This window comes from Nicotiana sylvestris, chromosome 4 (assembly GCF_000393655.2).
Source record: "Nicotiana sylvestris chromosome 4, ASM39365v2, whole genome shotgun sequence".
NCBI lineage: Eukaryota > Viridiplantae > Streptophyta > Magnoliopsida > Solanales > Solanaceae > Nicotiana > Nicotiana sylvestris.
Window position 1 is genome coordinate 15,061,119 of NC_091060.1, and position 16,113 is coordinate 15,077,231.

Below are 16,113 nucleotides of genomic sequence, written 5' to 3' on the forward strand. Positions count from 1 at the left end.
GAGACTCGAACTCACAACCTCTTGGTTGGAAGTGGAGGTTACTTACCATCAGAGCAACCCCTCTTGGTTTGTTTTGATTATTTATTTAAAATTAATTATATTGTATTGTTAAATTTATTGTTCCGGAACAATAAAAATCCTTATTTTTTGAAATAACCAAATCGGTATGATGGATTGTATTTTTCTTTCCAATTGTACACTTACTTATTGCTCCATAGATATATTTTGCCCTTTATCCTATTTTATACTTAGTCCACCAAATACGTATCCGTTCGTTCTCACTCCGTTTGGTCTGTTTTGAGCGTTTGAAGTGGACGAACAATCAGCGTTAAAGCACTCCGCCAGGTCCGTACTAGAAAAGACTCGGTCAAGGTACTAGAATTTGTTTTTCAATTGGCAGTGGTGCATATTGTGGTTGTTTCGGTCGATCTGTGATCAAAGAAAACTATACCTGAAGAATGAGATGGACTCAGATCCTTTCATGTAGGAGAGTCTTTGATGGGCTTTGAATTTGGATAGATCCAGTGGGCCTTCTTGCATGGACTTGGGCTTGCTTACTGGAACCCTTCCTTGAATGAAGAGTGGTTCATTCATAACCTTGGAAGCCCTTAAAATACTGTTAGTGCGTTGCAAATAACTATCACATGTTAGTTCTCAAATTATTTTTCTCTATTTAGAGGTCACATTATATTTCTACTTTCATATACAAATTTGTGTTTTGTTGTTACTGTCTCCGAACTGCTTATGCTATAACTAAAATTTATGTTGATCACGTTTTATTTATTAATTTTTTTTTTGTGCTCAGCCATATGTCAAACTGGCTTATAGCAAGCCTTCGCAATTGGCACATATATATTCTTATCCGTTAGAGACCATTTTAAGAAAAGGTAACTATCCTTATGTTATGGCCCCATCTTGTGGTTGGCGGATTTATTGTTTTAGTACTCCTAATAAGTAATCCGTGTTAAGTACAAGATGTGAAACATGAAGTATCGCCTTTTGCTCTTCATCTTGTTCATAACTTACAAAATGGAAGAACTTTTCTCGAAACTTATCTTTCTCATCAGTTAGCTTTTTTAGCGAGTACTGTTTAATCTAGGAAATGTATTTTTATGATTTAAAATATTGAGGGTATTTTAGTAAGCTTATCAGCTATAATACAATACGATATAGTCAGACCAAACAATAAAAATATTACATTCAAACGTTATATCCTTAAAACGATACAATATAATATTATATAGTACAATATGGTATATAATAAAACGATGGGTAACAATTGATCCAAATATGAGTGCGAAACCAAAATGACAAGTTTTTGGACTCTAATTACATTTCTACAGCTATAAAAAAAAGTTACATTTGTACCTAAAACGCAGTATTATACTGCGTTTAACGTTAACGCAATATTTGTACCTAAAATGCAGTATATATCTATGGGTTCCAGACCCGATATTTGTGGCCTAGTAGCACCAAGCTATCCTGAATTCTTATGTGTGTCAAATTCAATATTTTTACAATTTCGTTAGTTTTATAAATTAAATAATTAATTTTTAATTGGACAGAATATATATATCTATGAGTTCCACACTGGATATTTAATTTGACAACATATATATTAATTTGTTAGTTCTGTGTATTTGTTTTATAAATTAAATAATTAATTTTATAAAGTGTAATTGGACAAAGTTTTAGTTAGTAGATACTTAAACTACAAAGATTCTACTATAAAGGCTCTATATTTTACTGCGCTAAAAGGCTCTATATTTTACTACGTTAAAAGGCTCTATATTTACGCTATAAGGATCTATATTTTACTATGCTAAAAGGACACTATTCTTTAAGCAAATAAATAATCTAAACTAAATAAAAACAACAAACATATGAACATAACATTCACGAAATTACATATAAAACAGTAAAAGAAATTTATGAACATTTTTATTAAGAATAAAAATTATTTCTCAACTTTTAACTATTTGTTTTAAACACTAATAATTAAATCCGGATAAAAATAACATACAAATTTAATCGCAAACAAAACAACGTGGAAACACATTCAAGAAAATAAATATGCATTATTATACGAGTTTCGACGTAAACTAAATCGGAATACCTCGATTTATGTTTTTAGAAATGTCGAAAATTTAAAATTTTGAGCCCAAAACAAGGAAACCACAACAATTGAAGGCTTGGGTTGTATGGGACTTATAATTTCACTTTTGTGTGACGAGTGGGGTCCACTCGCTTTTTTTTTAAATGGGGGCAGGGGACCGCTCGAAAGGGGTAAGGTTTTTTTAATTGAAGCCTTCTAGTTTCTGTCGTGGGGAAGAAGGAGAGTTTATATTTTAATAGGAAAATGCAGTATAATACTGTGCTTTCCTAAAACACATATTATACTGCATTTTCGTTTAATGGCTAAATTTCCGTTAAACTAAAATGCAGTATAATACTGCATTGTAGTTAGAAAGGTAATTTCTTTAACGGTATAAAGGTATTTTGAGTCCAAAAATTCATTATTTAGGTTTTAAACTCATCCAAATATAGTGCAAAATGCTTTAACTAGTTTGGTCCCATGCCTGCTTTTATTAGCAACTCGTTTATGAAAAGTTGGTTTGGCTCTCGAAGTCTTTGCCATTTTGCTTGTTGAAATTGAGGTATTTATTAACATTCAAGAGGTAGGTCCCATAATGAAGAAGGAAGGAAAAGAAAAAGAGATCTATTAAAGGAGAGGCAGATCCATAATTTTGAGTTTATGGATTCTAAATTTTAGTTGAATTATGGTAAATTATTTATACATATTCAATGAATTTCTTAATATAAAAGTCCATTTGGCTATAAAAAGAAAATTTACTTTTTTTAAAATCGGTGTTTGACCATCAAAATTTCAAATTTCACCTGAACATGAATTTTGAAATTTTTCTAAAATTTGGAAAACTCCAAAAAGATGTTTTACAAAGTTTTCACAAAAAATTGTCACAAAAATTCAAAAACGCTCCAAATTGTATTCATATCCAAACACAACTCTAATTTTCAAATACCATATTCACTTGCATTTTTTTTTTACTTTTTATCAAATTTCACAATTCTTACGTTCAGATGCCCACTAAATATAAAATTTTGACTAAACTATTTGTCACGACACAAATTTCCCGCCGTCGGAAACCGTGATAACGTCTAACATTATACCCTCTAGGCAATCCAACGTTACTGATTATTTTACCTTTTTCCTTTATCTTTTAACAACTTATAAGTTAATAAAAATAAATCAGCAGAATAAATGCGGAAGAACAGAATTTAACAGATTATCTTAATGTAAATAACGAAACTAAAATAAAACTCCACCTAGAACTGGTGTCACTACTCACGAATGGTGTACGAATTCTACAAGCAATGGTCTGAATAAAAAAAATACACATCTGTCTTGGAAATAGATAAAACATAAAAAAACAAGATAGAAGGGGACGCCAAGGCCTGCGGACGCCTGCACGACTACCTCGAGTCTCCACGATCCTGCACCGAGATCTGCACAGAAAGTGCAGAGTGCAGTATCAATACAGTCGACCTCATATACTGGTAAGTGTCGAGCCTAACTTCGTCGAAGTAATGACGAGGCTAGGACACGACAAACATCATAAACCCGTGCAGTTAATCAGTATAATAACAGAGTAATAAGTAATAAAAACTAAGCAAAAATGTACGGGAAGGGGCAACATACTATGGGGGTTTCAACATAAAGAATTACAACAGTAAGGAATTTAAACAGTTAAAACACTTGAATCGATAACAACAAATGAACACAACAAACAGAAAATGCACGACATCACCCTTCTTGCTTTTACTCTCAATCCTCACCATGCAATCAATAATAGAAATATGCACGGCATCACCCTTCGTGCTTTATCACTCTTCCTCACCATATGAATAATATAAATGTGCACGAAATCACCCTTCGTGCTTTATCTCTCTTCCTCTCCATATTCATCAATATAAATGTAAATGTGCATGACATCACTCTTCGTGTTTTATCACTCTTCCTCACCATATGCATAAGTATGAATGTGCACCGCATCACCCTTCGTGCTTTATCACTCTTTCCTCACCCAAATAGTAGAAACAATAACATCCCGGTAAGGAAATCAAGAATAGAAACAAATACATCTCGGAAAAGGAATCAACTATAACTAATCTCGTTCCAACAATTAACTTCACAAAATAAATCTCAACTTGAGCCAATACTCAACAATGGTCAATTACCAAGAAGTTATCATAAGTTTTTTTCAACGAGGATAATCATCAATTTAAGAATGGACAGTACATAGTAAAAGTCACAATAGTCACAGTATAAGACTCACGTGCATGCTCGACACCAACTATAGATACTCGTCACCACACCTTGTCACACCTCTTTTTTCCTCGCGGAGTCCGGGTTTCGACATTTTTGGGACAACTCATTTCCTTTTGAGAATTGGGAATAGAACTTGAAGAGTCGCCACCTAACAGATTAAGGTGCGTTAGGTGTCACGACCCGATTTTCCACCCTCGGGAGTCGTAATGGCACCTACTAGTGAAAGCTAGGCAAGCCAACCATTACAATTATTCACCTTTTTCATTTTTTTAATTCTTTAACAGTTGTGAACTAACATTGTATGAACAGCGGAATTAAATAAGCAGAAGGAAAGAAATGTAGTAATTTAAATATTACCTAAACAAATCCATAAACTAAAAGCTACCCAGATCTGGTGTCACAAATTCACAAACTGTCTAAGAGTACTACAAATAAGGGTCTGAAAGAAAAATACAAGCTGTTTCAAAAATACATAGAAGAAACATATAGAAAGATAGAAAGAGACGCCAGGGCCTGCGGATGCCTGCAGGACTACCTCGGGTCGCTTGAATGGACTGAAGACAACACCCTCACTGCGGTCCAAAAGCTACAACATCGGGATCTACACACAGTGCAGAGTGTAGTATCAGCACAACCGACCACATGTGCTGGTAAGTGCCTAGCCTAACCTCGGCGAAGTAGTGACGAGGCTAGGACTAGACTACCAGATAAACCTGTCAAGTTAAATCATATGCAATGGAAAAATAAAAGCAAATATTTACAGTTAAAGATGGGAGGGGAAAAGCATGTTGCGGGGAGTATCAGATGACAACAGAATACAAAAAGAGGAATGTAAAGAAACCAAAGTTCAATTGCCAACAAGAATAAGAAAAACAAACATAATATTCACTTTCATTTCTTTCTTGTTGAAGGCGTGCAACCCTCTCCCATTTCATATATTACCGTGGCAGCGTGCCACCCGATCCCATTTTATATATCACTGTGTCGGTGTGTCACCCGATCCCATTTCATATATCTTGTTACAGGCGTACAACCCGATCCCATTTCAAATATTATCATGGCGGCGTGCCACTCGCTCCCATTTCATATATCTTGTTGCAGGTGTGCAACCTGATGCCATTTTAAATATTACCGTGGTGGCGTGCCACCCACTCCCATTTTATATATCTTTTGCAGGCGTGCAACCCGATCCCATTTACAATTCAACAACAATCATAAAAGAATCCTGACAAGGGAACCAGAGTATAACAACAACATCCCGGCAAGGGAGACAATATCGTAAACAATAACATCCCGACAAGGGAGACAATGTCATAACAATAACATCCCAGCAAGGGAGATAATATCATAAACAATAACATCCCGGCAAAGGAACCAACAATGATAATCATCATATTAAGCATGAATAAATCACAATGGAATCACAACAATTATAATACAAGACTCACAGGCATGCTTGACACCGACATATAGATACTCCTCACCATGTCTATACGTCATACTCCACATTTAACATATAACAATTAAGACACAACTCCTAATCCCTCAAGTTAAGGTTAGACCAAACACTTACCTCGATGCCACGAACACAATTCAAGCCTCAACTACCACTTTACCTCTTGTTCCCACCACCAATTTGCTTGTATCTAGCCACAAGTTACTTAACTATATCAATAAATGCTAAATAAATCAATTCTAATGCATGAAAATAAGTTTTCCAATGATTTCCCCAAAATGTCAAAAATCGACCCCGGACCCACATGGTAAAAATATGAAGTTCAAACCAAAACCCAATTACCTATTCAGCCACAAACCCAAATATATAATTTATTTTAAAATCGAACCTCAAATCAAGGTCCAAATCCCCAAAATTTGAAAAACCTAAGTTCTACCCAAAACACCTAATTTCCCCCATGAAAACCCTTGATTTTGAGTTGAAATCATGGGAAAAGATGTTAAAGATTAAGGAAAACGAGTTAGAAATGACTTACAATCGATTTGGAAGAGTAGTTGTCTTTGAAAAATCGCCCAAAGGTGTTTAGGTTTTGAAAAGGTTTGAAAAATGCAAAAAAATCCGGCTAAGTTATGATTTAGCAGGTTGCAGATGTCGCAATTGCGAACCCTTAAGTAACCTACTATATTCGCATTTGCGATCAAATGTTCACAATTGCGACAGCTGGGGATATCTGGGTTATTCACATTTGTGAAGAATTGCTTGCAATTGCGAGAAAGGCTGGCCAGAGCATACTTCGCAATTGCGAAGTGACAATCGCAATTCCCAAGCCAGATAGGCTCGCAATTGCGACATCTGACCTAGCAATTGCGAGATCAGGGTCAGGCCTTCAACACATACCAGCTGAAAACCTACAACTTCCTCAGTTCAATTCCACTCTATGGCCTATCCAAAACTCACCCGAGCCCAAAAGGCTCCAAACCAAACATGCACACCAACCTAAAAACATCATACAGACTTGCTCGTGCAATCAAATCATCAAAATAACATCAACAACTATGAATTAAATTCCAAATTCATGAAATCATTCAAGAACACCAAAATTTCCAATTTCTCAACTTTAAGTCCGTTTTATACCAAACCAATTCCGATCTTTTCCAAATTTTACAGATTCAACCTAATTATTATTTCAAACGTATATCGGGCTCCGGAAACAAAATACGGGCCCGATACCATCAATTTCAAACATCTTTCATTCCCAAAAACTCTTATATATTCCAGAAAATAATTTTCTTTAAAAATTCATTTCTCGGGCTTGGGACCTCGGAATTTAATTCCGGGCATACGCCCAAGTCCCATATTTTTCTACGGACCCTCCAAGACCGTCGAATCACGGGTCCGGGTTTGTTTACCCAAAATGTTGACCGAAGTCAACTTAAATTCATTTTAAAAGCAAAATTTATCATTTTTACAGTTTTTCACATAATGGCTTTCTGGATACGCGCCCGGATGCGCACACAAATCGAGGAGAGATAGAAAGAGGGGTTTTAAGGCCTCAGATAACAGAATTTACTTGTAAAACAAGTGATGACCTTTTGGGTCATCATATTCTCCACCTCTAAAACAATCGTTCGTCCTCGAACGAACATAAGAAGAAAGTACCTGAATCGGAGAAAAGATGGGGATATCGGTTCCGTATATCGGACACGAACTCCCAGGTTGATGCCTTAATAGGCTGACCTCTACTGAACACGAACGGAAGGGAAACTCTTCGATCTCAACTGACGAACCTACCGGTCTAATAGCTACCAGCTCCTCCTCATAGGGCAAGTCCTTGTCCAACTGTACACTGCTGAAGTCTAACACGTGGGATGGGTCGCCGTGATACTTTCGAAGAATGGACATATGAAAAATTAGATGCACGACTGATAAACTCGGCGGCAACGCAAGTCTGTAAGCCACATCTCCCACTCGATCAGGAATCTTAAACGGGCCAATGAACCTAGGGCTAAGCTTGCCCCTCTTCCCAAATATCATCACGCCCTTTCATTGGCGACACCCGAAGAAACACCCGCTTGCCGACCATGAATGCCACATCATGAACCTTACAGTCGCATAACTCTTTTGCCTGGAGTGCACTATACGAAGCCTATCCTGAATGATCCTGGCCTTGTCCAAGGCATCTTGTACTAGATCCGTACCCAACAACCGAGCCTCTCCCGGCTCAAACCATCCAACCGACGAGCCTACCATATAAAGCCTCATAAGGAGCCATCTAGATGCTCGACTGGTAGCTGTTGTTGTAGGCAAACTTCGCTAAAGATAAGAACTAATCCCACGAGCCTCCAAAGTCATTGACACAAGATCAGAGCATATCCTACAAAATCTGAATAGTATGCTCGGACTGCCCGTCTATATGAGGATGAAATGTTATGCTCAACTCGACCCGTGTGCCCAACTCATGCTGAACTGCTCTCTGAAAATGTGAGGTAAACTGCATACATTGGTCCGAAATGATAGACATGGGCACACCATGAAGACGAACAATCTTCCAGATATAAAGCTCAGGTAACCTCTCGGAAGAATAGGAGGCTGCCAAAGGAATGAAATGTGCTGACTTGGTCAGCCTATCAACAATAACCCACAATGCATCAAATTTCCTCTGAGTCCATGGGAGTCCAACAACGAAGTCCATAGTGATACGCTCCCACTTCCACTCAGGAATCTCAATCTTCTAGAACAAACCATCAGGTCTCTGATGCTCGTGCTTTACCTACTGACAATTCAAACACCGAGCCACATATGCAACAATATCATTCTTCATCCTCCTCCACCAATAATGTTTCCGCAAATCCTAATACATCTTAGCGACTCCCGGATGAATAGAGTACCAGGAACTGTGGGCCTCCTCTAGAATCAACTCTCGAAGCCCATCCACATTAGGCACACAAACTCGACCCTGCAACCTCAAAACTTTATCTTCTCCTAATGTAACCTACTTGTCACTACCGTGTCCCTAAGGACACATAAATGGGGATCATCATACTGCCAATCTCGGATACACTCCAATAAAGAGGAATGAGCGACTGTGCAAGCTAACACACGGCTGGGTCAGCAAGACTACCCATACTGGCTGACTTCCTACTCAAAGCATCGGCCACCACATTGGCCTTTCCCGAATGATATAAGATGGTGATATCATAGTCCTTTAATAGCTCCAACCACCTTCTATGCCTCAAATTTATCTCCTTCTACTTGAACAAGTATTGCAAACTCTTGTGATCCGCGAACACCTCACATGACATGCCATACAGATAATGCCTCCAAATCTTCAATGCGGGAACAATGGCTGCTAACTCCAAATCATGAACTGGATAATTCTTCTCAGGAATCTTCAACTGACGCAACGCATAAGCAATGACCTGCCATTCTGCATCAACACCGCACCAAGTCTAACATGAGACACGTCACAATAAACTATATATGGCCCTGAACCTGTGGGCAAAACCAACACTGACGCCATAGGCAAAGTTGTCTTGAGCTTCTGAAAGCTCGCCTCACACTCGTCTGACCACATGAACTGGGCACCCTTCTGGATCAACCTGGTTATTGGGCTGCAATAAATGAAAAACCCTCCACAAACTGACGGTAATAGTCTGATAAACCCAAGAAACTCTGGATCTCTGTAGCTGATGCGGGTCTAGGCCAGTTCTTGACTGCCTCTATCTTCTTCGGATCTACCTGAATACTTTCCGGTGATACAACATGACCTAAGAATGCAACTGAACTTAACCAGAACTCATACTTTGAAAACTTAGCATACAACTGACTATCTCTCAAAGTCTGAAGAACCACTCTCAGATGCTTCTCATGCTCCTCCCGGCTGTGGGAATAGATCAAAATATCATCAATGAAGACTATCACAAACGAATCTAAGAAAGGCTTGAACACTCGGTTCATCAAATCCATAAAAGTTGCTGGGGCATTTGTTAACCCGAATGATATCACCAAGAACTCATGATGCATGTACCGAGTGCGGAAAGCTGTTTTAGGGACATCGGATGCCCTAATCCTCAACTGATGGTAGCCAGATCTCAAGTCAATCGTCGAAAATACCTTGGCACCCTGAAGCTGATCAAACAAATCATCAATCCTCGGCAATGGATACTTATTCTTGATGGTAACCTTGTTCAACTGCCGGTAATCTATACACATCCTCATCGATCCGTACTTCTTCTTAACAAACAACATCGGCGCACCCCAAGATGAGACACTAGGTCTAATAAAGCCTTTATCAAGCAAGTCTTCCAACTACTCCTTCAATTCTTTCAACTCAGGCGAGGGCATACGATACGACCGAATAAAAATGGGCTGAGTGCCCGGAGCCAAATCAATGCAGAAGTCAATATCCCTGTCGGGTGGCATACCTGGCAAGTCTGACGGAAATACCTCAGGAAACTTATGAACAACATGAATAGAATCCATAGAAGGAACCTCAGCACTAGAATCACGAACATATGCCAAATAGGCCAAACACCCCTTATAGAATCACGAACATAATACCTCTACATCTACCTCTAGCACCCCTACCTCCACCTCTAGCTGGCTGAGCGGGCGGTGGAACACTGGTGCTGAACCATTGCATGGGATCCCTGGTGCTGAGAACTACTCGGTGCACAAGGGAAAAATATAGCAATATGCCTCGTGTCTCCACAAGTAAAACAAGCCCTCGCCTGCTGGGACTGACGACCCTAAAAACTCTAAAGTGGAGGTGCACTTATAGGAGCTGGCGATGCACTATAGGACTGCTGATCAGAATACAGCATGTGAGAACTACGACCACCTTGGGCACCATGAGAAGCCTGAAGTGCTGAATGAAACGGCCTGGGAGGATGACCCCTACCAAAAAAATCCCTGCCTCCAGACGAGGCACCACTGAACCTACCAGAATGATGAGGTTTCTTATCTGACCCTTGACCACCCCTTGTGATAGAACCATCTCAACTCTCCTGGCCACAATGGCCGCCTCCTGAAAAGAAATCTCACTCCCCGTGTCCTTAGCCATCTGCAATCGAATAGGCTGAATGAGTCCCTCAATGAATGTCCTCACTCTCTCTCTCTCTCTCTCAGTGGGAAGTATAAGAAGAGCATGACGGGCCAAGTCAATAAATCTGGTCTAGTACTAAGTAACAATCATAGAACCCTACTGGAGATGCTCAAACTGCCTCCGATAGATCTCCCTTTGAGTGATAGGAAGAAACTTCTCCAGAAATAGCTGAGAAAACTGATCCCAAGTCAAAGTTGGTGATCCAACTAGTCTAGCCAAACAATAATCTATCCACCAAGTCTTGGCGGATCCAGATAAGCAAAAAGCAGCAAAGTCGACCCCATTGGTCTCCAGTATCCCCATGTTCCTTAGAACCTCATAACAACTATCTAAATAATCCTGGGGATCCTCAGAAGAAACACTGCTGAAAGTGGTAGTGAAGAGCTTGGTGAACCTGTCCAATCTCCACAAGGCATCAACGGACATAGCTGCTCCATCACCGGTCTGAGCTACCACACCCGGCTGAACTGCTCCAACTGGCTGAGCTGCTAGAGTTTGAAACTAGGGAGCCATCTACTCTGGAGTGCGGGTAGTAAGAGTCTGGGCTCCTCCTCCAGCCTAAGAGACGGCTGGTGCTACAGGAAGCAAGCCTTCTTGGGTGACACTCTCCATAAGGCCCACTAGATGGACTAGAGTATCTTGGAGTATTGGGGTAGCAATGAACCCCTCTGGGACCTGAGCTGGACCCACCGGAACTACCTGGGCTGGAAACTCATTATCAAACTCAACCTGAGGCTCCGCTGCTGGTGCTGGTGCTCTGGGATGAGCTCTGCCCTTGTCTCGGTTTCTAGCACGACCTCGACCTTGCCCTCTGCCCCTTGTGGGAACTGATGCTAGGGGCTCAGACTGCTGATCAGTGGACGAGAAAGTGCGTGTTCTCTCCATATGCGAATGAAAATAGTAGAAATTCAATTAGCATTAAGAAACCAAACAACACAATAGGAAAGAATAGATGTGAAGTTTTTCCTAACTCTGTAGCCTCTGGGGGATAAATACAGACGCCTCCATACCGATCCCTCAGACTCTACTAAGCTTGTCCGTGAATTGTGAAACCTAAGTACCTAGAGCTCTGATACCAACTTGTCACGACCCGGATTTCCCACCCTCGGGAGTTATGATGACACCTACTAGTGAAAGCTAGGCAAGACAACCATTACAATTATTCACCTTTTTTCATTTTTTTAATCCTTTTACAGTTGTGAACTAACATTGTATGAACAACGGAATTAAATAAGCGGAAGAAAAGAAATGTAACAATTTAAATATCACCCAAGCAAATCCATAAACTAAAAGCTACCTAGATCTGGTGTCACAATTTCACAGACTTTCTAAGAGTACTACAAATATGGGGCCGAAAGATAAATACAAGCTGTTTCAAAAATACATAGAAGAAACAATATAGAAAGATAGAAGGAGATACAGGGCCTGCGGACGCCTATAGGACTACTTCGGGTCACCTGAATGGACTGAAGACAACACCCTCACTACGGTCCAAAAGCTGCAGCACCAGGATCTGCACACAATGTAGAGTGTAGTATCAGCACAACTGACCTCATGTGCTGGTAAGTGCCTAGCCTAACCTTGACTAAGTAGTGACGAGGCTAGGACTAGACTACCAGATAAACCTGTGCAGTTAAATCATATATAACGGAAAAATTAAAGTAGATATTTACAATTAAAGATGGGAGGGGGAAAACATGTTGCGGGGAGTATCAAATGACAATAGAGTACAACAACAACAACAACCCAATATAATCCCACTTAGTGGGGTCTAGGGAGGGTAGTGTGTGCACAGACCTTACCCCTACCCTAGGGTAGAGAGGCTGTTTCCAAAATAGACCCCCGACATCCTTCCCTCCAAGAACTTCCCACCTTGCTCTTGGGGAGACTCGAACTCACAACCTCTTGGTTGGAAGTGGAGGTTGCTTACCATCAGAGCAACCCTTACCAAAAGAGGAATGTAAAGAAACCAAAGTTCAATTGCCAACAAGAATAAGAAAAACAAACACAATATTCACTTTCATTTCTTTCTTGTTGCAGGCGTGCAATCCGCTCTCATTTCATATATTACCGTGGTGGCGTGCCAACCGATCCCATTTCATATATCACCGTGGCGGCGTGCCACCCGATTCCATTTCATATATCTTATTGCTGTGAGCACGTGATTTTTTCCCTATATAAATTACTCCCATAAATTCAAGAAAATAATTTCTTTTCATTATTTGCAATTTTGTGGCATTTTCTGTTAATTATTTTGCATTTGTTTGTGCATGTTTATTTTATTTTAATTAATGGAAAATACAAAAAATGTGTTGTATGTGCATTTAGGAGTTAATTTTGCATTTTTAGAATTAATTAGTAATTAAGTTCTTTATAATAAGGGAAAATCACAAAAAATAGTTCAATTTGTACTTTTAATGTTAACTTTTATTTTTGAGTAGTTTCCATTAATTTGTTGTCATAATTATCATTAAGGATTAATTATTCTTTTTGGTCAATTATATTCTAGGATTTAATTCATATTTTATTTAATTTTGAAAAAAAAATAGAAAGAAAAAGGAAAAAGGGAATTAATTTTGAAAAGGAATGAAGAGATGGGTTGTTTGGGCCAAATTAAATGATTTTTATTCCAGGCCCAATGTTTTGCTCTCCAAACTTGTCTGGGCCGACACCCACCCAGAACCAACCCCTAACCCGGTCCGGTCTCCCACTTGATCGAACGACACCGTTTTAACGGCCTTTAATCTGAGCCATTGATCCCTTCTGATCCAACGGATCAGAACTCGACCTCCCTAGGGTATATTACTGTCCAAATGACCTCTACCCTCCCCGCACCATTCCACTTCCCGTCTCATTCCGCCTCTCTCCCAAACCCTAGAGACCGCCGCCCTCAAATCCCCCACCGCCTCCACCTTGATCCGCCTTACTCCGCCCACCGGAAATCGCCTCACGGCGGTTTCGGTGGTCCAATCACTACCAAATTAACACCATGAACTCCCCTCCACCTCCCCATCCCAAATCGCTACGCAATTCCTCTCAAATCCCCCTCCATCGCCTTGAATTTCTGATCTAAGGTCAGCGCCTAAAACCCTAAAATTCCCAAAATCTGCCCAGAATTACACCACACAACCCCTCATCTCCTTCCTTCCTCAAAATGTGCTTGTTTCATCTCAAATCGGTCCGTTAGTGGTGGAGCAGGGGTCTGGAACGCCCTAGATTTCTCCCTAGTTTCTTTTCTGGTTCAGCAAGTTGAGTGAACCCAAAGCTGTCATTAATCGTTTGTCTTTTGTCAAGGACAATCGATTAATGACCGTCAAAGGTTCACTTTCTTTTTCAGAAGGTTGTTAGAGTTCATGCAGTTCTTGCTAAAGCAGGTCTGGGATAATTTTCTTTGTGTCGATTGGTTTCCTTTTGATCTTTTCTTTTGTTTCTTTGTAGTATTCCCAGTCTCTTCCTTCAGAAGTTTCGTTTCTTCCTTAATTGCATTATATTTCTGGTTTGAGTTGAACTTGGTTTCAATTTGTGAGTTTCTCTTCTTTCTGCTAGGTTTCATTTTATGTTTGTGAATTAATTCTGGAACTGAAGCATTAAGATTAGTCAAGTATAGTTCATCGTTTGCATTAATTCTTGTTTCAAGAGCTTTTTCTGAATTCATGTCTATGTGTGAAGGATTTTAGGCTAGTTTTTCATAATTTCAACAATTGTTTTGAATTTCAATCTGGTTGAAAGTGTCACCTTGTTTATTTACTGTTTATTGTGATTGTGAGCATTCAGAACTTAGGAGGGGGTAAGTGCATAACTAGGAAAACTTTAGGGGTAGCTCTGGGATTGGTTTAAATTGGAGAATCTTTTCATAACTGATTGGGAAGCTTCTTAAATGGACAGCTGTTCAAAAATTATTAGGGAAACAGGCTACAAATTGAAAATATCTGAAAAATGGACAGCTGTCCCGAATTCTGTTTCAAAAGATGCCTTGTGGGGGTATTTTGGGCATTTGGACTGCCTTGCCTTGGAAGGCACACCACAGACCCTCCCCTCCTATAAATGAAACTTGCCCTTCACTCAATAGAGGGACAAGGGGAAAAATTCTGAAAGTTGAAAAATGGCTAGCTCTTTGAGAAAACTGTGAAAACAACAATAGAAATCCCTACAATTTCCCTGTTGAGAATGGACAAAATTTTGTTTAGCTTTCGATTTCTCCTTCTCTTGTGCTAGTCAGAATACTTTAAACTCACTAGTTATAATTCTGATTTGAGAAATGGCTTGAAGACTGAGTTCTCACTTGCTATTCCTCTACTGTTCATTGCTGGTTTTAAAGTTATTTTCTGTTGTTATTCCATCTCGCTGGCTTATTGCTGCTGCTATCTCATCCTGACCCTCTAGCTTGATTTTCTTGTTTTGTTTTGCTATATTCAGGTACTTTATCTTGAGCTCAATCAAATGTGAATTCAGATTCGAAGCATGAAATGAAAAGAATGAAATTTAGAGCGATGCTTCAACCAGTATTATAATTTAGTTGTATTGTATTATGTTCTGATTTTACATCACCTTCTGGCTGGTTTCTGGTCTATAATAATTGAATTTCATCCTTGTATGAGACTTGAGGACTGTTAACATTACTATAGTAGAAGATTAAATTGAGTTATAGGTGTTAGATTTGTGTTAATTTCTGTTGGACACATTGAATGGATATCTGCCTTCATGCCATTTAGGTTTGTGATAAGCTAGTACTCTATTTCTATAACTATGCTACCCCTATGTTGGTTTTGCTCAAAGGAACGGTGGCACTGTCCTCATGAATGAAAATAGGAAGTCAGTATAATTATTAAGTTCATCGAAGAGTTTGAATTAGTTTGATCCACGTGAATCTGTTGAGAGTCAATGTTTTGATGTTTACTTTTGGGAAATGTTGGTTCGAGTATGCTAGAATTGTCACACATAGGAATGGGATAAGAAATATTCAATGGTAGTTTCCCTTAGTGTCGAATACAGCTGCCTGGGAAACTGTGTCTTGTTTTGTTTTCCTTGAGATAATTAATTGAATGGCTTTGCGAGTTAATGTTTAGTGTATGAAATGAGAAACCCAGTTAGTAATCAAAATCAAAATTAAACGCTAGCTTTATTTCATATTTTCATATAGTTTTGATTGATTGGTATGTAATGGATCCTACAGAAGCATTGGTTCTGAAAATTGGGCTAACAGCT